General features: G+C 35.8%; 1 protein-coding gene across 5 annotated transcripts in view; it reads right to left on the reverse strand.

Moving 5' to 3' along the window:
- The window catches only part of UBE3A (ubiquitin protein ligase E3A), a 91,833-nt gene that overhangs the window by 41,136 nt on the left and 36,174 nt on the right, over positions 1-14,523 (reverse strand). The window contains exon 1 of one of the 5 annotated variants that reach the window (XM_080807562.1): positions 7,087-7,205. The exons of the other annotated variants lie outside the window; for them this stretch is intronic. The gene's annotated coding sequence lies outside the window, so the exon portion shown is untranslated. Of the gene's footprint in view, positions 1-7,086; positions 7,206-14,523 lie in introns of those variants that run through there. 5 annotated transcript variants of the gene reach the window in all.

Raw genomic sequence — 14,523 nt, forward strand, 5'->3', positions numbered from 1 at the left:
AAAAGGGCTGGGGTAGGAGTAGGGTAGCAGGTTGTCATGGAGGGCCACATGACCCGGAACAGCTGAGAGTGGAAAGGATTCCCTGGTTCTCTGGGGGGAATTCTGCAAAAGGTATTTTATTGACCATTTTTTAAAAGGGAGGAAAAAAAGAATGGTCTTAAAGATGGCAAAAAAGAGACTTGGCTTCTTTTTTGGGTTCTGAAAGCCCAATGCTTTGTTCAGTATTAACAAAAGCCCTGAACAAATGGAGGATGCTGCTTGGGGCAGCAGGAAAAGAGGATGGATTTCATAGCCAACCAAGAGAATGGCAAACAGTGTCAATCAACTCAATTTGGGGGGTACTCTGTGTGGTGAGTATGAAAAAGCATGTGAGTGTGGTGGGAGGAACCTGGGGTTCGCTGGCTCCCAACAGTCAATTCTAGCAGGTTCATCAAAATCATTGCTGAAATAAAATATGCTTTTCTTTGGTTTAAAAAAAGGGAGAAAAATACTTGTTTAATGGTATATGTGCTTCAATTATTTAGCAGAACAAATGGAAGTCACAAGGTTTATGGCCAAGACTTTTAGTATTTAATCATTTTAAAAAGCTAACATTAAGAAAATGAGAGTCTAGTTAAAAGTATCAATCCAAATTCCCTTTATGTAATTACTATTTTGTTTTAATAGTTTGTAAATACTTGATTTATAGTTTACATATAACTTCTAACTGGAAAGAAATTTTTTTTTCTCCAATTATCTACATGAGAGATTTAAAAATAAACTTATAAATGAAATACCCAAAACTGTGTTATACTACAAGAAAATGATTCTGAGCATATAATGCTGAACCTAAATCATGTCACTGAACTTGCTCATTAATTCCAAATCAGAGGAATATGGAATATTTTAAGTTCCCTTAGGGAAAAGTCTTGTTTCACTACTACATCGTGAACCTAAAATATGTAGATTCACGTTCTTAACTGGCTGTTTTCGCAGAGCTTGCAAAGATACTGAAGAGATTATTTCATCAAGCAAGAAGCCAAGCTACAGTATCTATTTCTATGGTTTATTCAACTCTAAGATCTATGCTTCTACTGTCTGATGATGTGAGATTACCGTGCCTTAAAGAAAGTAATCTACTGGATCCAAAGAAACATAATTCATAGCTATTCCTTTTGGTCTCAAACTCACATGCACGGGAATAAAAACTACAAAGAATCGAAACTATTAAAAAAATTTATTTGACTCTCTAAATGTTCCACAATTATCTTACTAACATGTAAGACTAAATGGCAAATGGCAATAGAGTTCACATCTTGTTAACTGTGAGCTATATCTTGTTAATCATGAGAAACTGAACAAGAAGGCAAATGAGCAGTAGATAAGACTTTTGTCTCAAAAGTAGAACTTTGTCTCTAAACTATCAAGGTAAGTGACAAAGACTAGCACAATTAACCCTTGAACAATGTTTGGCATCAGGGGTGAAACCCCCTTGCACAGTTGAAATCTGCATATACCCTACCACTGACCAGAAGCATTACCAATAACATAAAAAGGCAATTAACACTTTCATATGCTATATGTATTATATCCTATATTCTTACATTAAAGTGAGCTAGAGAAAAGAAAATATTTATAAAATCTTAAGGAAGACAAAATACCTTTATAGTTCTGTCTGGATTTATCAACATGTAAGTATATATACATACATATATATATATATTTTTTAAACCCACATGTACGTGGATCCGCACAATTCAAACCTATGTTGTTCAAGGGTCAACTGTAATTCAAAAACATTCAATTCATTCTGATGCTTCTATTTTTCAAATGTTCCATGCAAACCCATGCATGCAAAGAGAGAGAGAGAAAAAACCCTACAAAACACACTTAAAGAAAACTGCATGGGCATCACCTATTTTATTACACGTACCTACAAACAATCCAACTTCTGAAAATTAAAGATTATTCCAGATATATCACCATGCAAAACAGTAAAGTAACAACATGTAAAGAAACAGAAATACAGAACCTAGGAGATTTATATATACCATATGTTGCTATCATTTACTAAAGAATGGGAGATTAATAATACCATCTTCTCCAGAAATACAGTAGCTTTCCCTAAGAAAATGTAAAGGGAATGTATTTCTGCTTTGTAGGAAAATTATGAACATATATCAAAGTCTTAAAAAGTCTAAAAAGATATGGAAAAATGTGTTAACATTTTGATTTGAGTAGCCTCAAGACTTATTAAATTGTCCATATGACTTTATGATATGATTAATTATAAAAATTCAAAATACCAAATACTAGTTTGATATATATACAAATACATGATTTGAATAGCCTCAAAGCTTACTAAACTGTCTGTATGAGTTTTTAATGATTAATTATCAAAATTCAAAATACCAAACACTAGTTATTTTCTTAATAAGAATATCAGGTTTTTGTCCTAAGAAAAACCCAAAACCCAGTCATATTACCTAATGCTTCTGTGTGTAATCCATAAAGGAGTGTGAACAGCAAAAATAGGACAAGACTGAGAAATTAGCAGATCTGAGTTACATGACAGCTCCTTCTGCCTCTAAAAACCTATAAGATCCTAAGCAAGTAATTCTCTGAGCCTCAGTTTTCCCACCTTTCAGTTCTAAAGTTTAGGTTATTCTACATAAGAGATAGGCAAACACAGTACTAGTGATTGATGAGTGTCTGGTAACATACTATGCACTCTGGCGTAGGTTATCTCATTTGAATCCCATGATGAGGATTATCTTCAGTTCAGAGCCAAAGGAGACAGAACTGAGATAAAATCATGTACTCAAAATCACATGAAGGAAAATGCAGAATCAGGACAAGAACAGGAGTCAGGGGTCTTTTGGCTCTGGAGTCTAAGTCATTTCCACTACATTGTCTCACAGAAAGTGACTGATTTCAAAATAATTCTTAACAATAGCAGTACTAAAAACTCCTATAGAAAAAAAAAAATCCCATAAATAATATGTAACCGAAAAAAAAGCAAAACCCTGAAAAATCAAAAATTTGAATCTCATATTTATACATATCCACTACCTCATAAGTATACCAAATTTTTTAAGGAAAAAATACCACAATATTCTGTAAACTTACTGTATCTGTAATTTCTTGAGAACCTATGTACTACAGATGTCCCCATTCTGGCAAGGCTCTAAGCCCTACCAGTTAAGAGCTTGCACTCTGAAGCCAGGCTCCCCAACTTCACATGTTGGCTCTGCCACTTATAACTATGTAACTGTAAATGAGTTACTTAACATTTCTGTGTCTCAGATTCCTCATCATTAAAGTGATGGTATACATTAACAATTATCATGGGTGTGAGAGAATTAAATGAGTTAATATATATAAAATAGTAAGAACACTGCCTGGCACCTAATAAGCACCACGATGAGTTTGCTGCTATTACTGTTATGATTATTACTAAGATCTAAGTTTATGAATTAGCTATATAAACCATCATTGTGCTGATGCTCAGAGCAGTTATGTAGCAAGTTACAAATCTAGTAAGAGATTTGAGTCCAGGCTTGACTCAAACCTGGGTTTTAATACCACTAAGGGGAGATTTAATACCAGACGGAAGAAAGCAGGCCCCTCTATTCAGTCCACTTCTCTACCCAAGACCTAGAAATAGTAGCTACACAGGTGAGACAGGACTGAAAAGAGGCCATGCCAGAACTTCCACGTTATCAGCAGAATCAATCATATTAAACATTTTTTTCTTCTTTACTCACACCAATGATACCCTGAATTATCTCTGTACAATTCTGTGTCCCCATCTAATTTAGAGCATATAAAAGGCCTCTATGTTGGGAAATGTACATAAATGACATTTTTATAAACAAGTAAGTTGTATAGGGTTAATCCCTATATATTAGGAGTCAGCAAATCTTAGCTTATGGGCCAAATCTAGCCTGTACCTGGTTTTTATAGCCCCTAAGATAAAAATGGTTTTCATAATTTTAAATGTTTGACAAAATCAGAAAAAATTATTTTGTGATATGCAGAAATTATATGAAGATCAAATTTCAGTGACCAAAATTCTTATTAAAACATAACCGAGATCATTAATTTAATTATTGTCTATGGCTGTTTTCACATTACAACAGCAGAGTTGAGTAGTTTGAAGAGACTGTACGACTTGCAAATCCTAAAATAAACCCCACCTGGCCCTTTACAGAAAAAATTTCCCAACTCTTAATTTAGAGTCTGTGTTCTTTAGTCTCTGTGACATTTCCATCTAAGCACATGACCTGCTCACTTTCTCCTCTGCAAATCAATATAGCAAAATGTGTACTTTTCCCTACCTATGATTAAAGCAGAGAAAAAGAAAAAAAAAGGAGGACAAGAGAAAAAAAGAAAAAGAACAAAACAATATAGAAAAAAGGAAAGAAATGAAGAGACTCCTTCCCTAACCAGATCCCTTTAGGGACACCTTATCTGCCACTCATAATCAAAATGACAAGAGAAAAGGAGCTATGGCTTACTTTCTTTTTTAGAAAGTTTGTATTTAAATTCTAGTTAGTTAACAGACAGTGTATATTAGTTTCAGGTGTACAATACAGTGATTCAACACTTCCACACAACACTGAGTGCTTGTGACAAGTACAGTCCTTATCCCCATCACCGATTTAACCGATCTCCCCACTCATCTCCTCTCAGTTTGTTCTCCATAGTTGTGCTAGCTACAGTTTGTTCTCTACAGTCTGTTTCTTGGTTTTTCGCTCTTTTCCCCCTCATGTTTGTTGGTTTTGTTTCTTAAATTCCACCTATGAGTGAAACTATATGGTATTTGTCTTTCTCTGACTTATTTCCCTTAGCATAATACTCTCAAGCTCCATTCATGGTGCTGCAAACGGCAAGATTTTATTCTGTTTTTATGGCTGAGTAACATTCTATTGTGTATATATACCACATCTTCTTTATCCATCCATCAGTTACTGGACACTTGGGCTGTTCTCATAATATGGCTATTATAGATAATGCTACTATAAACACTGAAGTGCCTGTATCCCTCTGAATTAGTGTTTTTGTATTCTTTGGGTAAATACCTAGCAGTGCAACTTAAACTACAAAATCTACAAAAAAAAAAAAACTACAAACAAAAACTACAAAAATCCTAGAGAAGAACATACACAGTAACCTCTTTGACATTGGCCACAGCAACTTCTTTCTAGATATGGCTCCTGAGGCAAGGGAAACAAAAGCAAAAATGAACTACTGGGATAAAAAACTTCTGCACAGAAAAGGAAACAACCAACAAAACTAAAAGGCAACCCACGGAATGGGAGAAGAGATTTGCAAATGACAGATCTGATAAAGGGTTAGTATGCAAAATATATAAAGAACACCCCCCAAAAAAACAATAATCCAATTTGAAAATGGGCAGAAGACATGAACAGATATTTTTCCAAAGACATCCAGATGGCCAACAGACAGATGAAAAGATGTTCAACATCACTCAGCATCAGGGCAGTACAAATCAAAACTATAATAAGGTATCTCCTCATATGTGTCAGAACGGCTAAAATCAACACAAAGAACAAGTTGTTAGTAAGAATGTGGAGAAAGGGAACCCCTCTTGCATTGCTGGTGGGAATGCAAACTGAAAACACTGTGGAAAACAATATGGAGGTTCCTCAAAAAGTTAACAATATGGAGGTTCCTCAAAAAGTTAAAAATATGGCTTACTTTCTATAATTTCCTCACGTTTCACGTACTTTTCTTATTGAGTCAATAATGATGGAGGGCAAGTGAGATCTTCCAGTGAGAAAGCTCTCAAAGTTAAAGTAGACAAGTGAAAATATGCACTTAAAACAGACAACATTTTCTATTTACTTACTTTATTTGTAAGGCTCAATTTGTTAGACAGTTCTACAAATAAATTACATGTGGTAGGCCAAAGTTACTCTAGAAAAGTTGACAGAAATCTTTAAAAAATAGTTTCACCTGAGAGGGAAGGACACTGAGGTCAGCAATTTGAAATGCATGGGGGGGGAAAAAAAAAAAAGATGGAATGATAGACTGATAGACAAAAGGATATGTGATAAAACAAGGTAAACATTATTAGTAAAATCTAGATGATAAGCTTATTGTGTCAACTGCAAAAATCTTTCAACTTTGCTACATGTTTGTTAAGTTTTCAAAATAAAACACTGGGAGAAAATACTGTCACCATATTATAACTTTTCAGAGCAGTCAACAGGCAGAAGAAATGGTTTCAGCCACTAGTGGATGAAAAAGGAAAACCAACATGTTATCAATGGCACTAATACTGTGTTTTCTGACTTTAAATCTAATTTTTTAATCAATCCAGTATTCAACAAACAAAACCAAAAAAACCTGCCTATAATACTAATAAAAATAAAAGTTATAAGCTGGCAGTAACTATGCATAGCAACTTAATTTACCTTCATGGTGACAAATACTAGGAAAGTATGTTAAATATTCCTATGCCAATGGCAAGCCATTGGGGTTAGAACCACTGAAATGGCTGCCAACAATGTAAAAGATGAAAGTTGCAAAAAGATCTTAAACTTAACAGGTAGTTAGAAAATACAGAATGAATATAAGAATGAAGATGAAGCCACAAAAATTGCTATTGTCCTAAAATGAAGATGTGTTAGTGAACAATGAGCAAACAAGATTGAAATTAGAGTTAAAGACAAAAATGATAGAACATTAAAGAAATAATAACTGTGACATGCATCATAAAAACTAATGCGGGGCGCCTGGGTGGCTCAGTGGGTTAAGCCTCTGCTTCGGCTCAGGTCATGATCCCAGGGTTCCTGGATTGAGCCCTGCACTGGGCTCTCTGCTCAGCAGGGAGCCTGTTTCCCCCTCTCTCTCTGCTTGCCTCTCTGCCTACTTGTGATTTCTGTCAAATAAATAAATAAAATCTTTAAAAAACCCAAAAAACTAAGATAAGGTACAGAATAATTAAAAAGGCAAAGATTAAAAAAAAGTCAAAGCAGAGTGACTTTAATTGAATATGAAGTTAAATAAAGACGTGAGGAGATAAGAAGCCAAAGATAAAAGGCTTATATAATGTCTATAAAGCTAACTACCACTTACCTAGTGGTTTCTCAAAGTAAGTTTATCTCTTTGTTCCTTCTGGGATGTTGCCTTTGTAAACATTCCATCCCCTCCCTCAAAGTTGCATTTAACATAAAAATTTTGGAAGAGTGAACAATGGTATTCTAGATATACTACACCTCATAGAAATGGATGACATAAGACATCTGTGACACAGTTATGGTAGGTTTCAAGTTGGGTCTGTTAAAATGGAATTGCACAAAATATTAGATTATTTCAAGACTGAATCTATGATTGTGAAGTCATTATTACAATATCCAACCAATAAACCATTTACTAGAGAACAAAATATAATTTTCAGGGAAAAAATTTTAATTATAAATCAGTATTTTTACTATAATAAACACTTTTAACATAATAATAATCCCTAAACATTACTAGACAAGGAAGGAAATTACCTCAACAGAATAAATGCCATATATGAAAAGCTAAGATTACACCTAATGGTTTAAAACTGAAAGCTTTCCTTCTAAAATCAGGAACTATAGGCAGGGATGCCAGCTCTCACCAATTCTTTTTAAAACACTACTGGGAATCCTAGCCAGAGCAATCGGGCAAGAAAAATAAATAAAGGCATCCAAACTGGAAAGGAAGAAACAAAATTATCTCTGCTTGCGGATGACATGATCTTATATGTAGAAAATCCTAAAGACCCCACAAAAAAACTATTAGAACTAATAAGCCAAATTTATTAAAGCTGTAAGATATAAAAGTCAACTGATGCAAAAACCAGCTGTGCTTCTCTAAACTATGAGCGAAAGGAAATTTTAAAAATATTTTCATTTACAACAGCATCAAAGAGAATAAAATACTTTACTAATAAATTTAACCCAAGAGGTGGAAGACTTGTATTACAGTCCTCCTTATCCACTGGGGGATACATTCCAAGGCCCCTGATGAATGCCTGAAACCACAAGAGTGCCAAACCCTATGTATGTTTCTTTTCCTATACATACTTACTTATGATAAAATTTAATTTATAAATTAGCCATGGTTAAGAGACTAACGGTAATAACTAATAATGAAATAGAACAACTACAACAAAAAAAGTTACATGAATGTGGTCTCTCTCTCTCAAAATATCTTATTATACTCACCTTTCTTCCTGTGATGTGAAAATGGTAAAATAACCTACATGATGAAATGAAGTGAGATGAATGACATAAGCATTGTGATGTAGTGTTAGGCTACTATTCTGATAATATTTTAAGAAGAATCATCTGCTTCCATACCGCAGCTGACCATGGGTAACTGAAACCACAGATAAGGAGAGACTACTGTACAATGAAAACTACAAAATACTGCTGAAAGAAACTAAAGACACAAATGTAAAGATCCTGTGTTCATAGACTGTAAAACTTGATACTGTTAAAATGTCCATACTACCCAAAGCAATCTACATATTCAATTTAATTCCTTTGAAATCTCAACAGCATGTTTTAATAATAAAAGAATCTAAAATTCCTGGATATGGAATCTCAATGGAACCCAAAGAGCAAAAACAATCTTAAGGGGAAAAAAAAAAAAAAGCCACTCTCATACTTCTTGATTTCAAAACATCTTACAAAGCTACAGAAATCAAAACAGTATGGTACTGGCATAAAGATAAGACACACACACACACACACACACAAAGATAAGACACACAGACCAATGGAACACATCAGAGAAGCAAGAAATAAACCCTTACATAATATATAGTTAAATGAGCTTTGTCACAGGTGCCAAGGCTATACAATGGGAAAAGGAGAGTCTCTCCCACAAATGGATATTCACATGCAAAAGAATAAAGTTGGACCCTTACATCTCATACTACATTTAAAAAAAAAAGTTAACTCAAAATGGATTAAAGACCTAAACATAAAACCTGACATTATAAAACTCCCAAAATAAACACAGAGAAACAGCTTCATGATACTGGATTTGGCAATACATTCTTCAGTATAACACCAAAAGCATACACAATAAAAGCAAAAAATAGACAAATAGGACTACAGTGAACTTAACTTCTGTACAGCAAAGGAAATAACCAACAGAGTGAAAAGGGAACATACAGAATATGATCTATTCAATCTCCTGGGTCTGAAGATTCTATGCCAGGAAGCAGAAGAACCAGAAGGCTAAAACTCAAAGGAAAAACAGATGGGATGAGAGAAAGTAAGAAAGAAAGCATAAAAAGACGACAACCTGAAATGGGTGTTTTAATTAACATTTAACAATAAACATTAGCATGCCCAAGGGAATAGGAAGGAGCAGCAAAGCAGAGGTCCAGATTATTGAAGATAAAATAGTTGGGGAATTAAGGGGCGCCTGGGTGGCTCAGTGGGTTAAGCCGCTGCCTTCGGCTCAGGTCATGATCCCAGGGTCCTGGGATCGAGCCCCGCATCGGGCTCTCTGCTCGGCGGGGAGCCTGCTTCCTCCTCTCTCTCTACCTGCTTCTCTGCCTACTTGTGATCTCTGTCTGTCAAATAAATAAATAAAATCTTTAAAAAAAAAAAAAAATAGTTGGGGAATTAAGATACTAGGGAGTTAAGCGTATCAACAAAGACTTCAGGGATCTGGGGTAGAGTGGAAGAGTATGAGTTCCAAAAGACTGAGAAGTGACTGGGAGGTCACCAATCAATAAAGACAGAGGAGAGATACACATTGTAGCTTCAAAGGAGCAGGAATTTTCATGCTGAGAGAATAACAATAGTCCAGAAGCAGCAGTGGAGAACAAGATAACAATGTGTGCGAAACAAACCGGTCAAGGCTTGCTGCACCTATAACCTAGCCTCTCTATCTAGTGATGTAGAAATCATTCTTGCTGAGTCATCACTTTTCACTCCTTATTTTGTTTAACCTTGCTGAGAAATGCAGACCTTCTCGAAATTTACTATGTGCTTTCAGGACACCATTTCCTGATTTCCTCCTTTCTCTCTGGTTGTTCTTCAGATTTCCCTTTCTAATCTGGAAATGTTTATACTCTCCAGGGACCAGCCATGAGAGACTTTCTCTTTTAAATTCTCTCTGGGCTGTTTCATCTTCTTTCAAGGTAATACCTGATGACTTCCAAATGTCTCCTTCAGCATAGTTCAAACTCTGATTGAGAATCTAGTACTATTCCAGGTCCTCTGACTACCTTCATATGGGCTCTTTCTTCAAAAAACTTACTGTTTAAGGAGGTAAAAGCCAGATGACTTTAATATCATAGGAAATACAGAGGTATGGCAATTTAAAGAAAAGCAACTTAGCCAAGATAAGGATGACTAGCAGCTGATGACACAAAAAAATAGAATGTTTCTGGTAAGAAGGAAATGAGGGAGTAAAGGCACAAGGGCCTGAGAACAGCTTATGATAACTTAAGTTCAACAGCATAAAAGTTCAAAAAAAGGACTCAAAAATATGAAGTGGCAAGAAGGAACCAGATTGTGAGACTCTGTAAGAAATAAGGAATTCTGATTTTAGTCAGCAGAGGAGTAATCAATAAAGACGACTTTCTCCCCATAAAATGCACATGTACTCCATCTTGCAAAAATTTTAGAAGATTCATATACCATTCACAAACCACTGAATACAAACACCTGCAATAACAAGTCACAAAAGGATTTAAGCAAGTAAGTGGCTAAGTCAAATATGCTTTTATGATTAACTACATTTTGTAAACTGGGACCAAAGATGGCAAAAGTGGAGGCAGGCAATCTAGTTAGGTGATGACTACTGTTAAGAGATCAGGGAAAGAAAGTAATAGTAGCAGGAATGGACAGAAGAAAACTACTGCAAGAAATATTTAAATGATGTAGTTTGTAAGGCCGAAAAGGGTGGAGTGGAAAGAGCTAAATGCCTAGGTTTCTGTCGTGGGTAACTGGGTAGAAGGTAGTACTACAGCTGAAATAACTGAAATAACAAAAACCACGAACATTCATTAGCCTAGGGTGAATGGTTTTTGTTATGTTGTATCCTTTAATACTTATAATTATCCTAGGAAAGAGACTGGAGAAGCCAAAAAAGGACCCAGTAAATCAGAAAGTCCTGCTTTTAAATAACTTAGGGGTAATGGCATCCTTTTTCTTTTCATTGACCTCTTTTAGCTTTGAATCCCATTTATAGCTAATAAGTTCTATGTAATAAAAGTACACCATTTCCATTAATGTTTCCTAAAACCTTTTTAGGGACACATTAAGATATAATAAATAAAATGCATACTTCACATTGATTCTAAAAACCCTTTTATTAGAGTATCTCAACAAAAATGGCCAGGTTTTGCTCATTCTACTTTCTGAGAAGATTCAGCCAGATGCAGTCCATCTACTCATCCATCTCTATCAGGAACAAGAAGCTTGATACCCTCTATTTAAAAGAGACTTATAGGGTTGCCCGATAACTCAGTCGGTTAAGCGTCTGATTCTTGATCTCAGTTCAGGTCATGATCTCAGGGTTGTGAGATCCAGCCTGCAGGCTCCACACTGGGTGTGAAGCCTGCTTAAGATTCTCTCTGCCTCCCCATCACCCATCCTCAAAAAAAAAAAAAAAAAAAAAAGATAAAAAGAGAATGTATATAAGCTTATATGATGCTTCATTTGGTAAAAAAAGTAAACAGACTATGACTCAGGCGACTTCTATGCCTGACATTTTTCACTACCTCCTACATCTATCAGAAAACCCAGGACTTTTCAGTAGTGTCAAGGCCTTTCACTATCTGATCAAGGCTTTCTCTTCCAGCTACATTTTTTGGCACCCTTCCCCCATCTCCTAAATCTACATTCCAGCAATACTGAACTTCTACAGTTCAAAGGATTTGTTCCTGCTGTCTTCATTGGCTCCAGGTCTTAAAAGTTTTCTTCTTGCCTAGAATACTATGATCTCTGTTTATACCAAGTCATTCTCAAAGACTCAGCTTAGATATCATTTCCAAGATGATTACATGTCCCTTCTCTGCTCCCACAGCAACCTGTACCGACTCTCAGTACACCTCATTATAACTGCCTATTATTTAAATGGTAAGCTCCCTGAGACACACGACCAAATAACTTCTTTACAGTTATATTTTCAGAACCTAGCAAATCATGAAACTTTAATAAAAATCCTTCAATTTTTCTTCTGATATTATCCAGATAACAGTATCAATTAACCCTACCTTTTTATAGTATTTAACCATAACGCCTCCCAGTTTCAGAATAAGGAACCCTTGTGCACTGTTGGTTGGAATGCAAACTGTGCAACCACTCATGGAAAACAGTATGGAGTTTCCTCAGAAAATTTAAAATAGGATTACCATATGATACAGTAATTCCACTACTGGATATTTACCTATGAAAACATTAATTCAAAAAGATATTTGCACCCTACATTCACTACAGCATTATTTACAATAGCCAGGATACGGAAGCAATCAAGTGTCTATCAACAGATGAATGGATAAAGATGTGGAGTGTGTGTATCTATACATCTAGTATCTACACACACACACACACACACACACAATGGAGTATTAGCCATAAAAAAGAACGAAATCTTGCCATTTGCAACAACATGGATGGATCTAAAGGGTATAATGCTAAGTGCAGTAAGTCAGTCAGAGAGAAACAAACATTGTACGATTTCACTCATATGCAAAATTCAAGAAAACGAAACAAAGAAAGAGATAAACAAAAAAACAGACTCTTAACTACAGAAGTCCAAACTGATGGTTACCAGAAGGGATGGTAACCAAGAAGGGGGAAAGAGAAGAAACAGGTTAAGGGGATCATAAGCATATATTTACTGTGATAAGCACTGAATAATGCGAAGAACTACTGAATCACTATACTGCATCTGAAACTGACCAAACGCTGTATGTTAATTATACGGGAATTTAAAACAAAATGGAACAAAAATAAATAAGTATTTTTTTTAAAAACCTCCCAGTTTCATAAGTATATCAGAAGTATAAAAAAATATGCAAAGACATGACATCAGAATCTATGAGAGGATCATGAAAAAAGATCTCAATTCAAGAAATTTGTATCTTTTACTTCAGAATGTACTTCAAGATGTTATTTAATCCATAAACGCTATTATAAAACACTAAGTGGAAGTCATACAGAAATATTTTCCTCCCACTTCATATAGAAAGTAAAAGCATCCAAGCTATATCTCAATTTCTGACTTCTCAGTTACACTCAGAAGAGCTAGGAAGCGGGGCACCTGGGTGGCTCAGTGGGTTAAAGCCTCTGCCTTCGGCTCAGGTCATCATCTCAGGGTCCTGGGATTGAGCCCCACATCAGGCTCTCTGCTCAGCAGGGAGCCTGCTTCCCCCCTCTCTCTCTGCCTACTTGTGATCTCTCCCTCTGTCAAATAAATGAATAAAATCTTAAAAAAAAAAAAAAAGAACTAGGAAGCTGCTACTCCAATCTAATAACAGGTAAAAAGCTGAATAGACTAAAAAATTAATAACTCTTCTTCTATTGAGAGAGACAAGAATACAAAACAAACTGCTGCTCCAAAGACTGGAGAGAAAGGCAAATACAGGGAGTCATGGCTTAATGAAGCAGAGAGCAGGAAATTGCCAAAGGAACCTGTGATGGGACAGGAAAACCTAAACTTCATACACAAATTCCTGTAGGTTCAGCAGAGAAAAGTCTTAATTATTAAAAACTCTAGGGGGCCTGGTCCCAGCAGATCCCCCACAATTCTGTGATATTTACATCAAGAAGCTCGACCACATTCTCCAAGCAAATGTTGGAGAAAAATCCCCTCATGCTTCTAGCAGGAGAGTGAAAAAGGAACCGTTAAGGGATACACCAGAGCACTTTATTCTTTTTTTTTTTTTTTAGATTTTTTAAAAATTTATTTATTTAACAGACAGAGATCACAAGTAGGCAGAGAGGCAGGCAGAGAGAGAGCAAGGGAAGCAGGCTCCTCGCTGAGCAGAGAGCTCGATGTGGGGCTTGATCCCAGAACCCTGGGATCATGACCTGAGCCGAAGGCAGAGGCTTTAACCCACTGAGCCACCCAGGTGCCCCCAGAGCACTTTATTCTTAACAAGCCTTGGCCTCAGAAGAAACTAGTTAACCCAAGCCTAATCTGCCAGGTATTCTCTGACCCTAACTGACCTGTGTAAGAGAAACATTCAACTCTAGCCCACTCTAGTCATCCTGTCCCACCTAAGAGAGGAGGGAAAAAAAATGAGAAATATTTGTGAAGTTCACAATCCTGAGACATAGGCAGGCTCACTAGAAGACTGAGACTGAAACAGGACTATAGAATGCTTCCTTTCCCCTATACCTCATCACCATATTACTAAAGGCCTACTTACAGCAATTCTTTTTACCTGGGAAGTCATACCCAGCTATTAAGAAAAACTATGAGGCACAATTTTGCCTTCAGGCAAAAAAAACACTGTCTGAAAAGATAGCAAGTATGAGAACTAAATATGGCAGGGATGTTGGAATTATC

Source organism: Martes martes, assembly GCF_963455335.1.
Source record: "Martes martes genome assembly, chromosome: 7".
NCBI lineage: Eukaryota > Metazoa > Chordata > Mammalia > Carnivora > Mustelidae > Martes > Martes martes.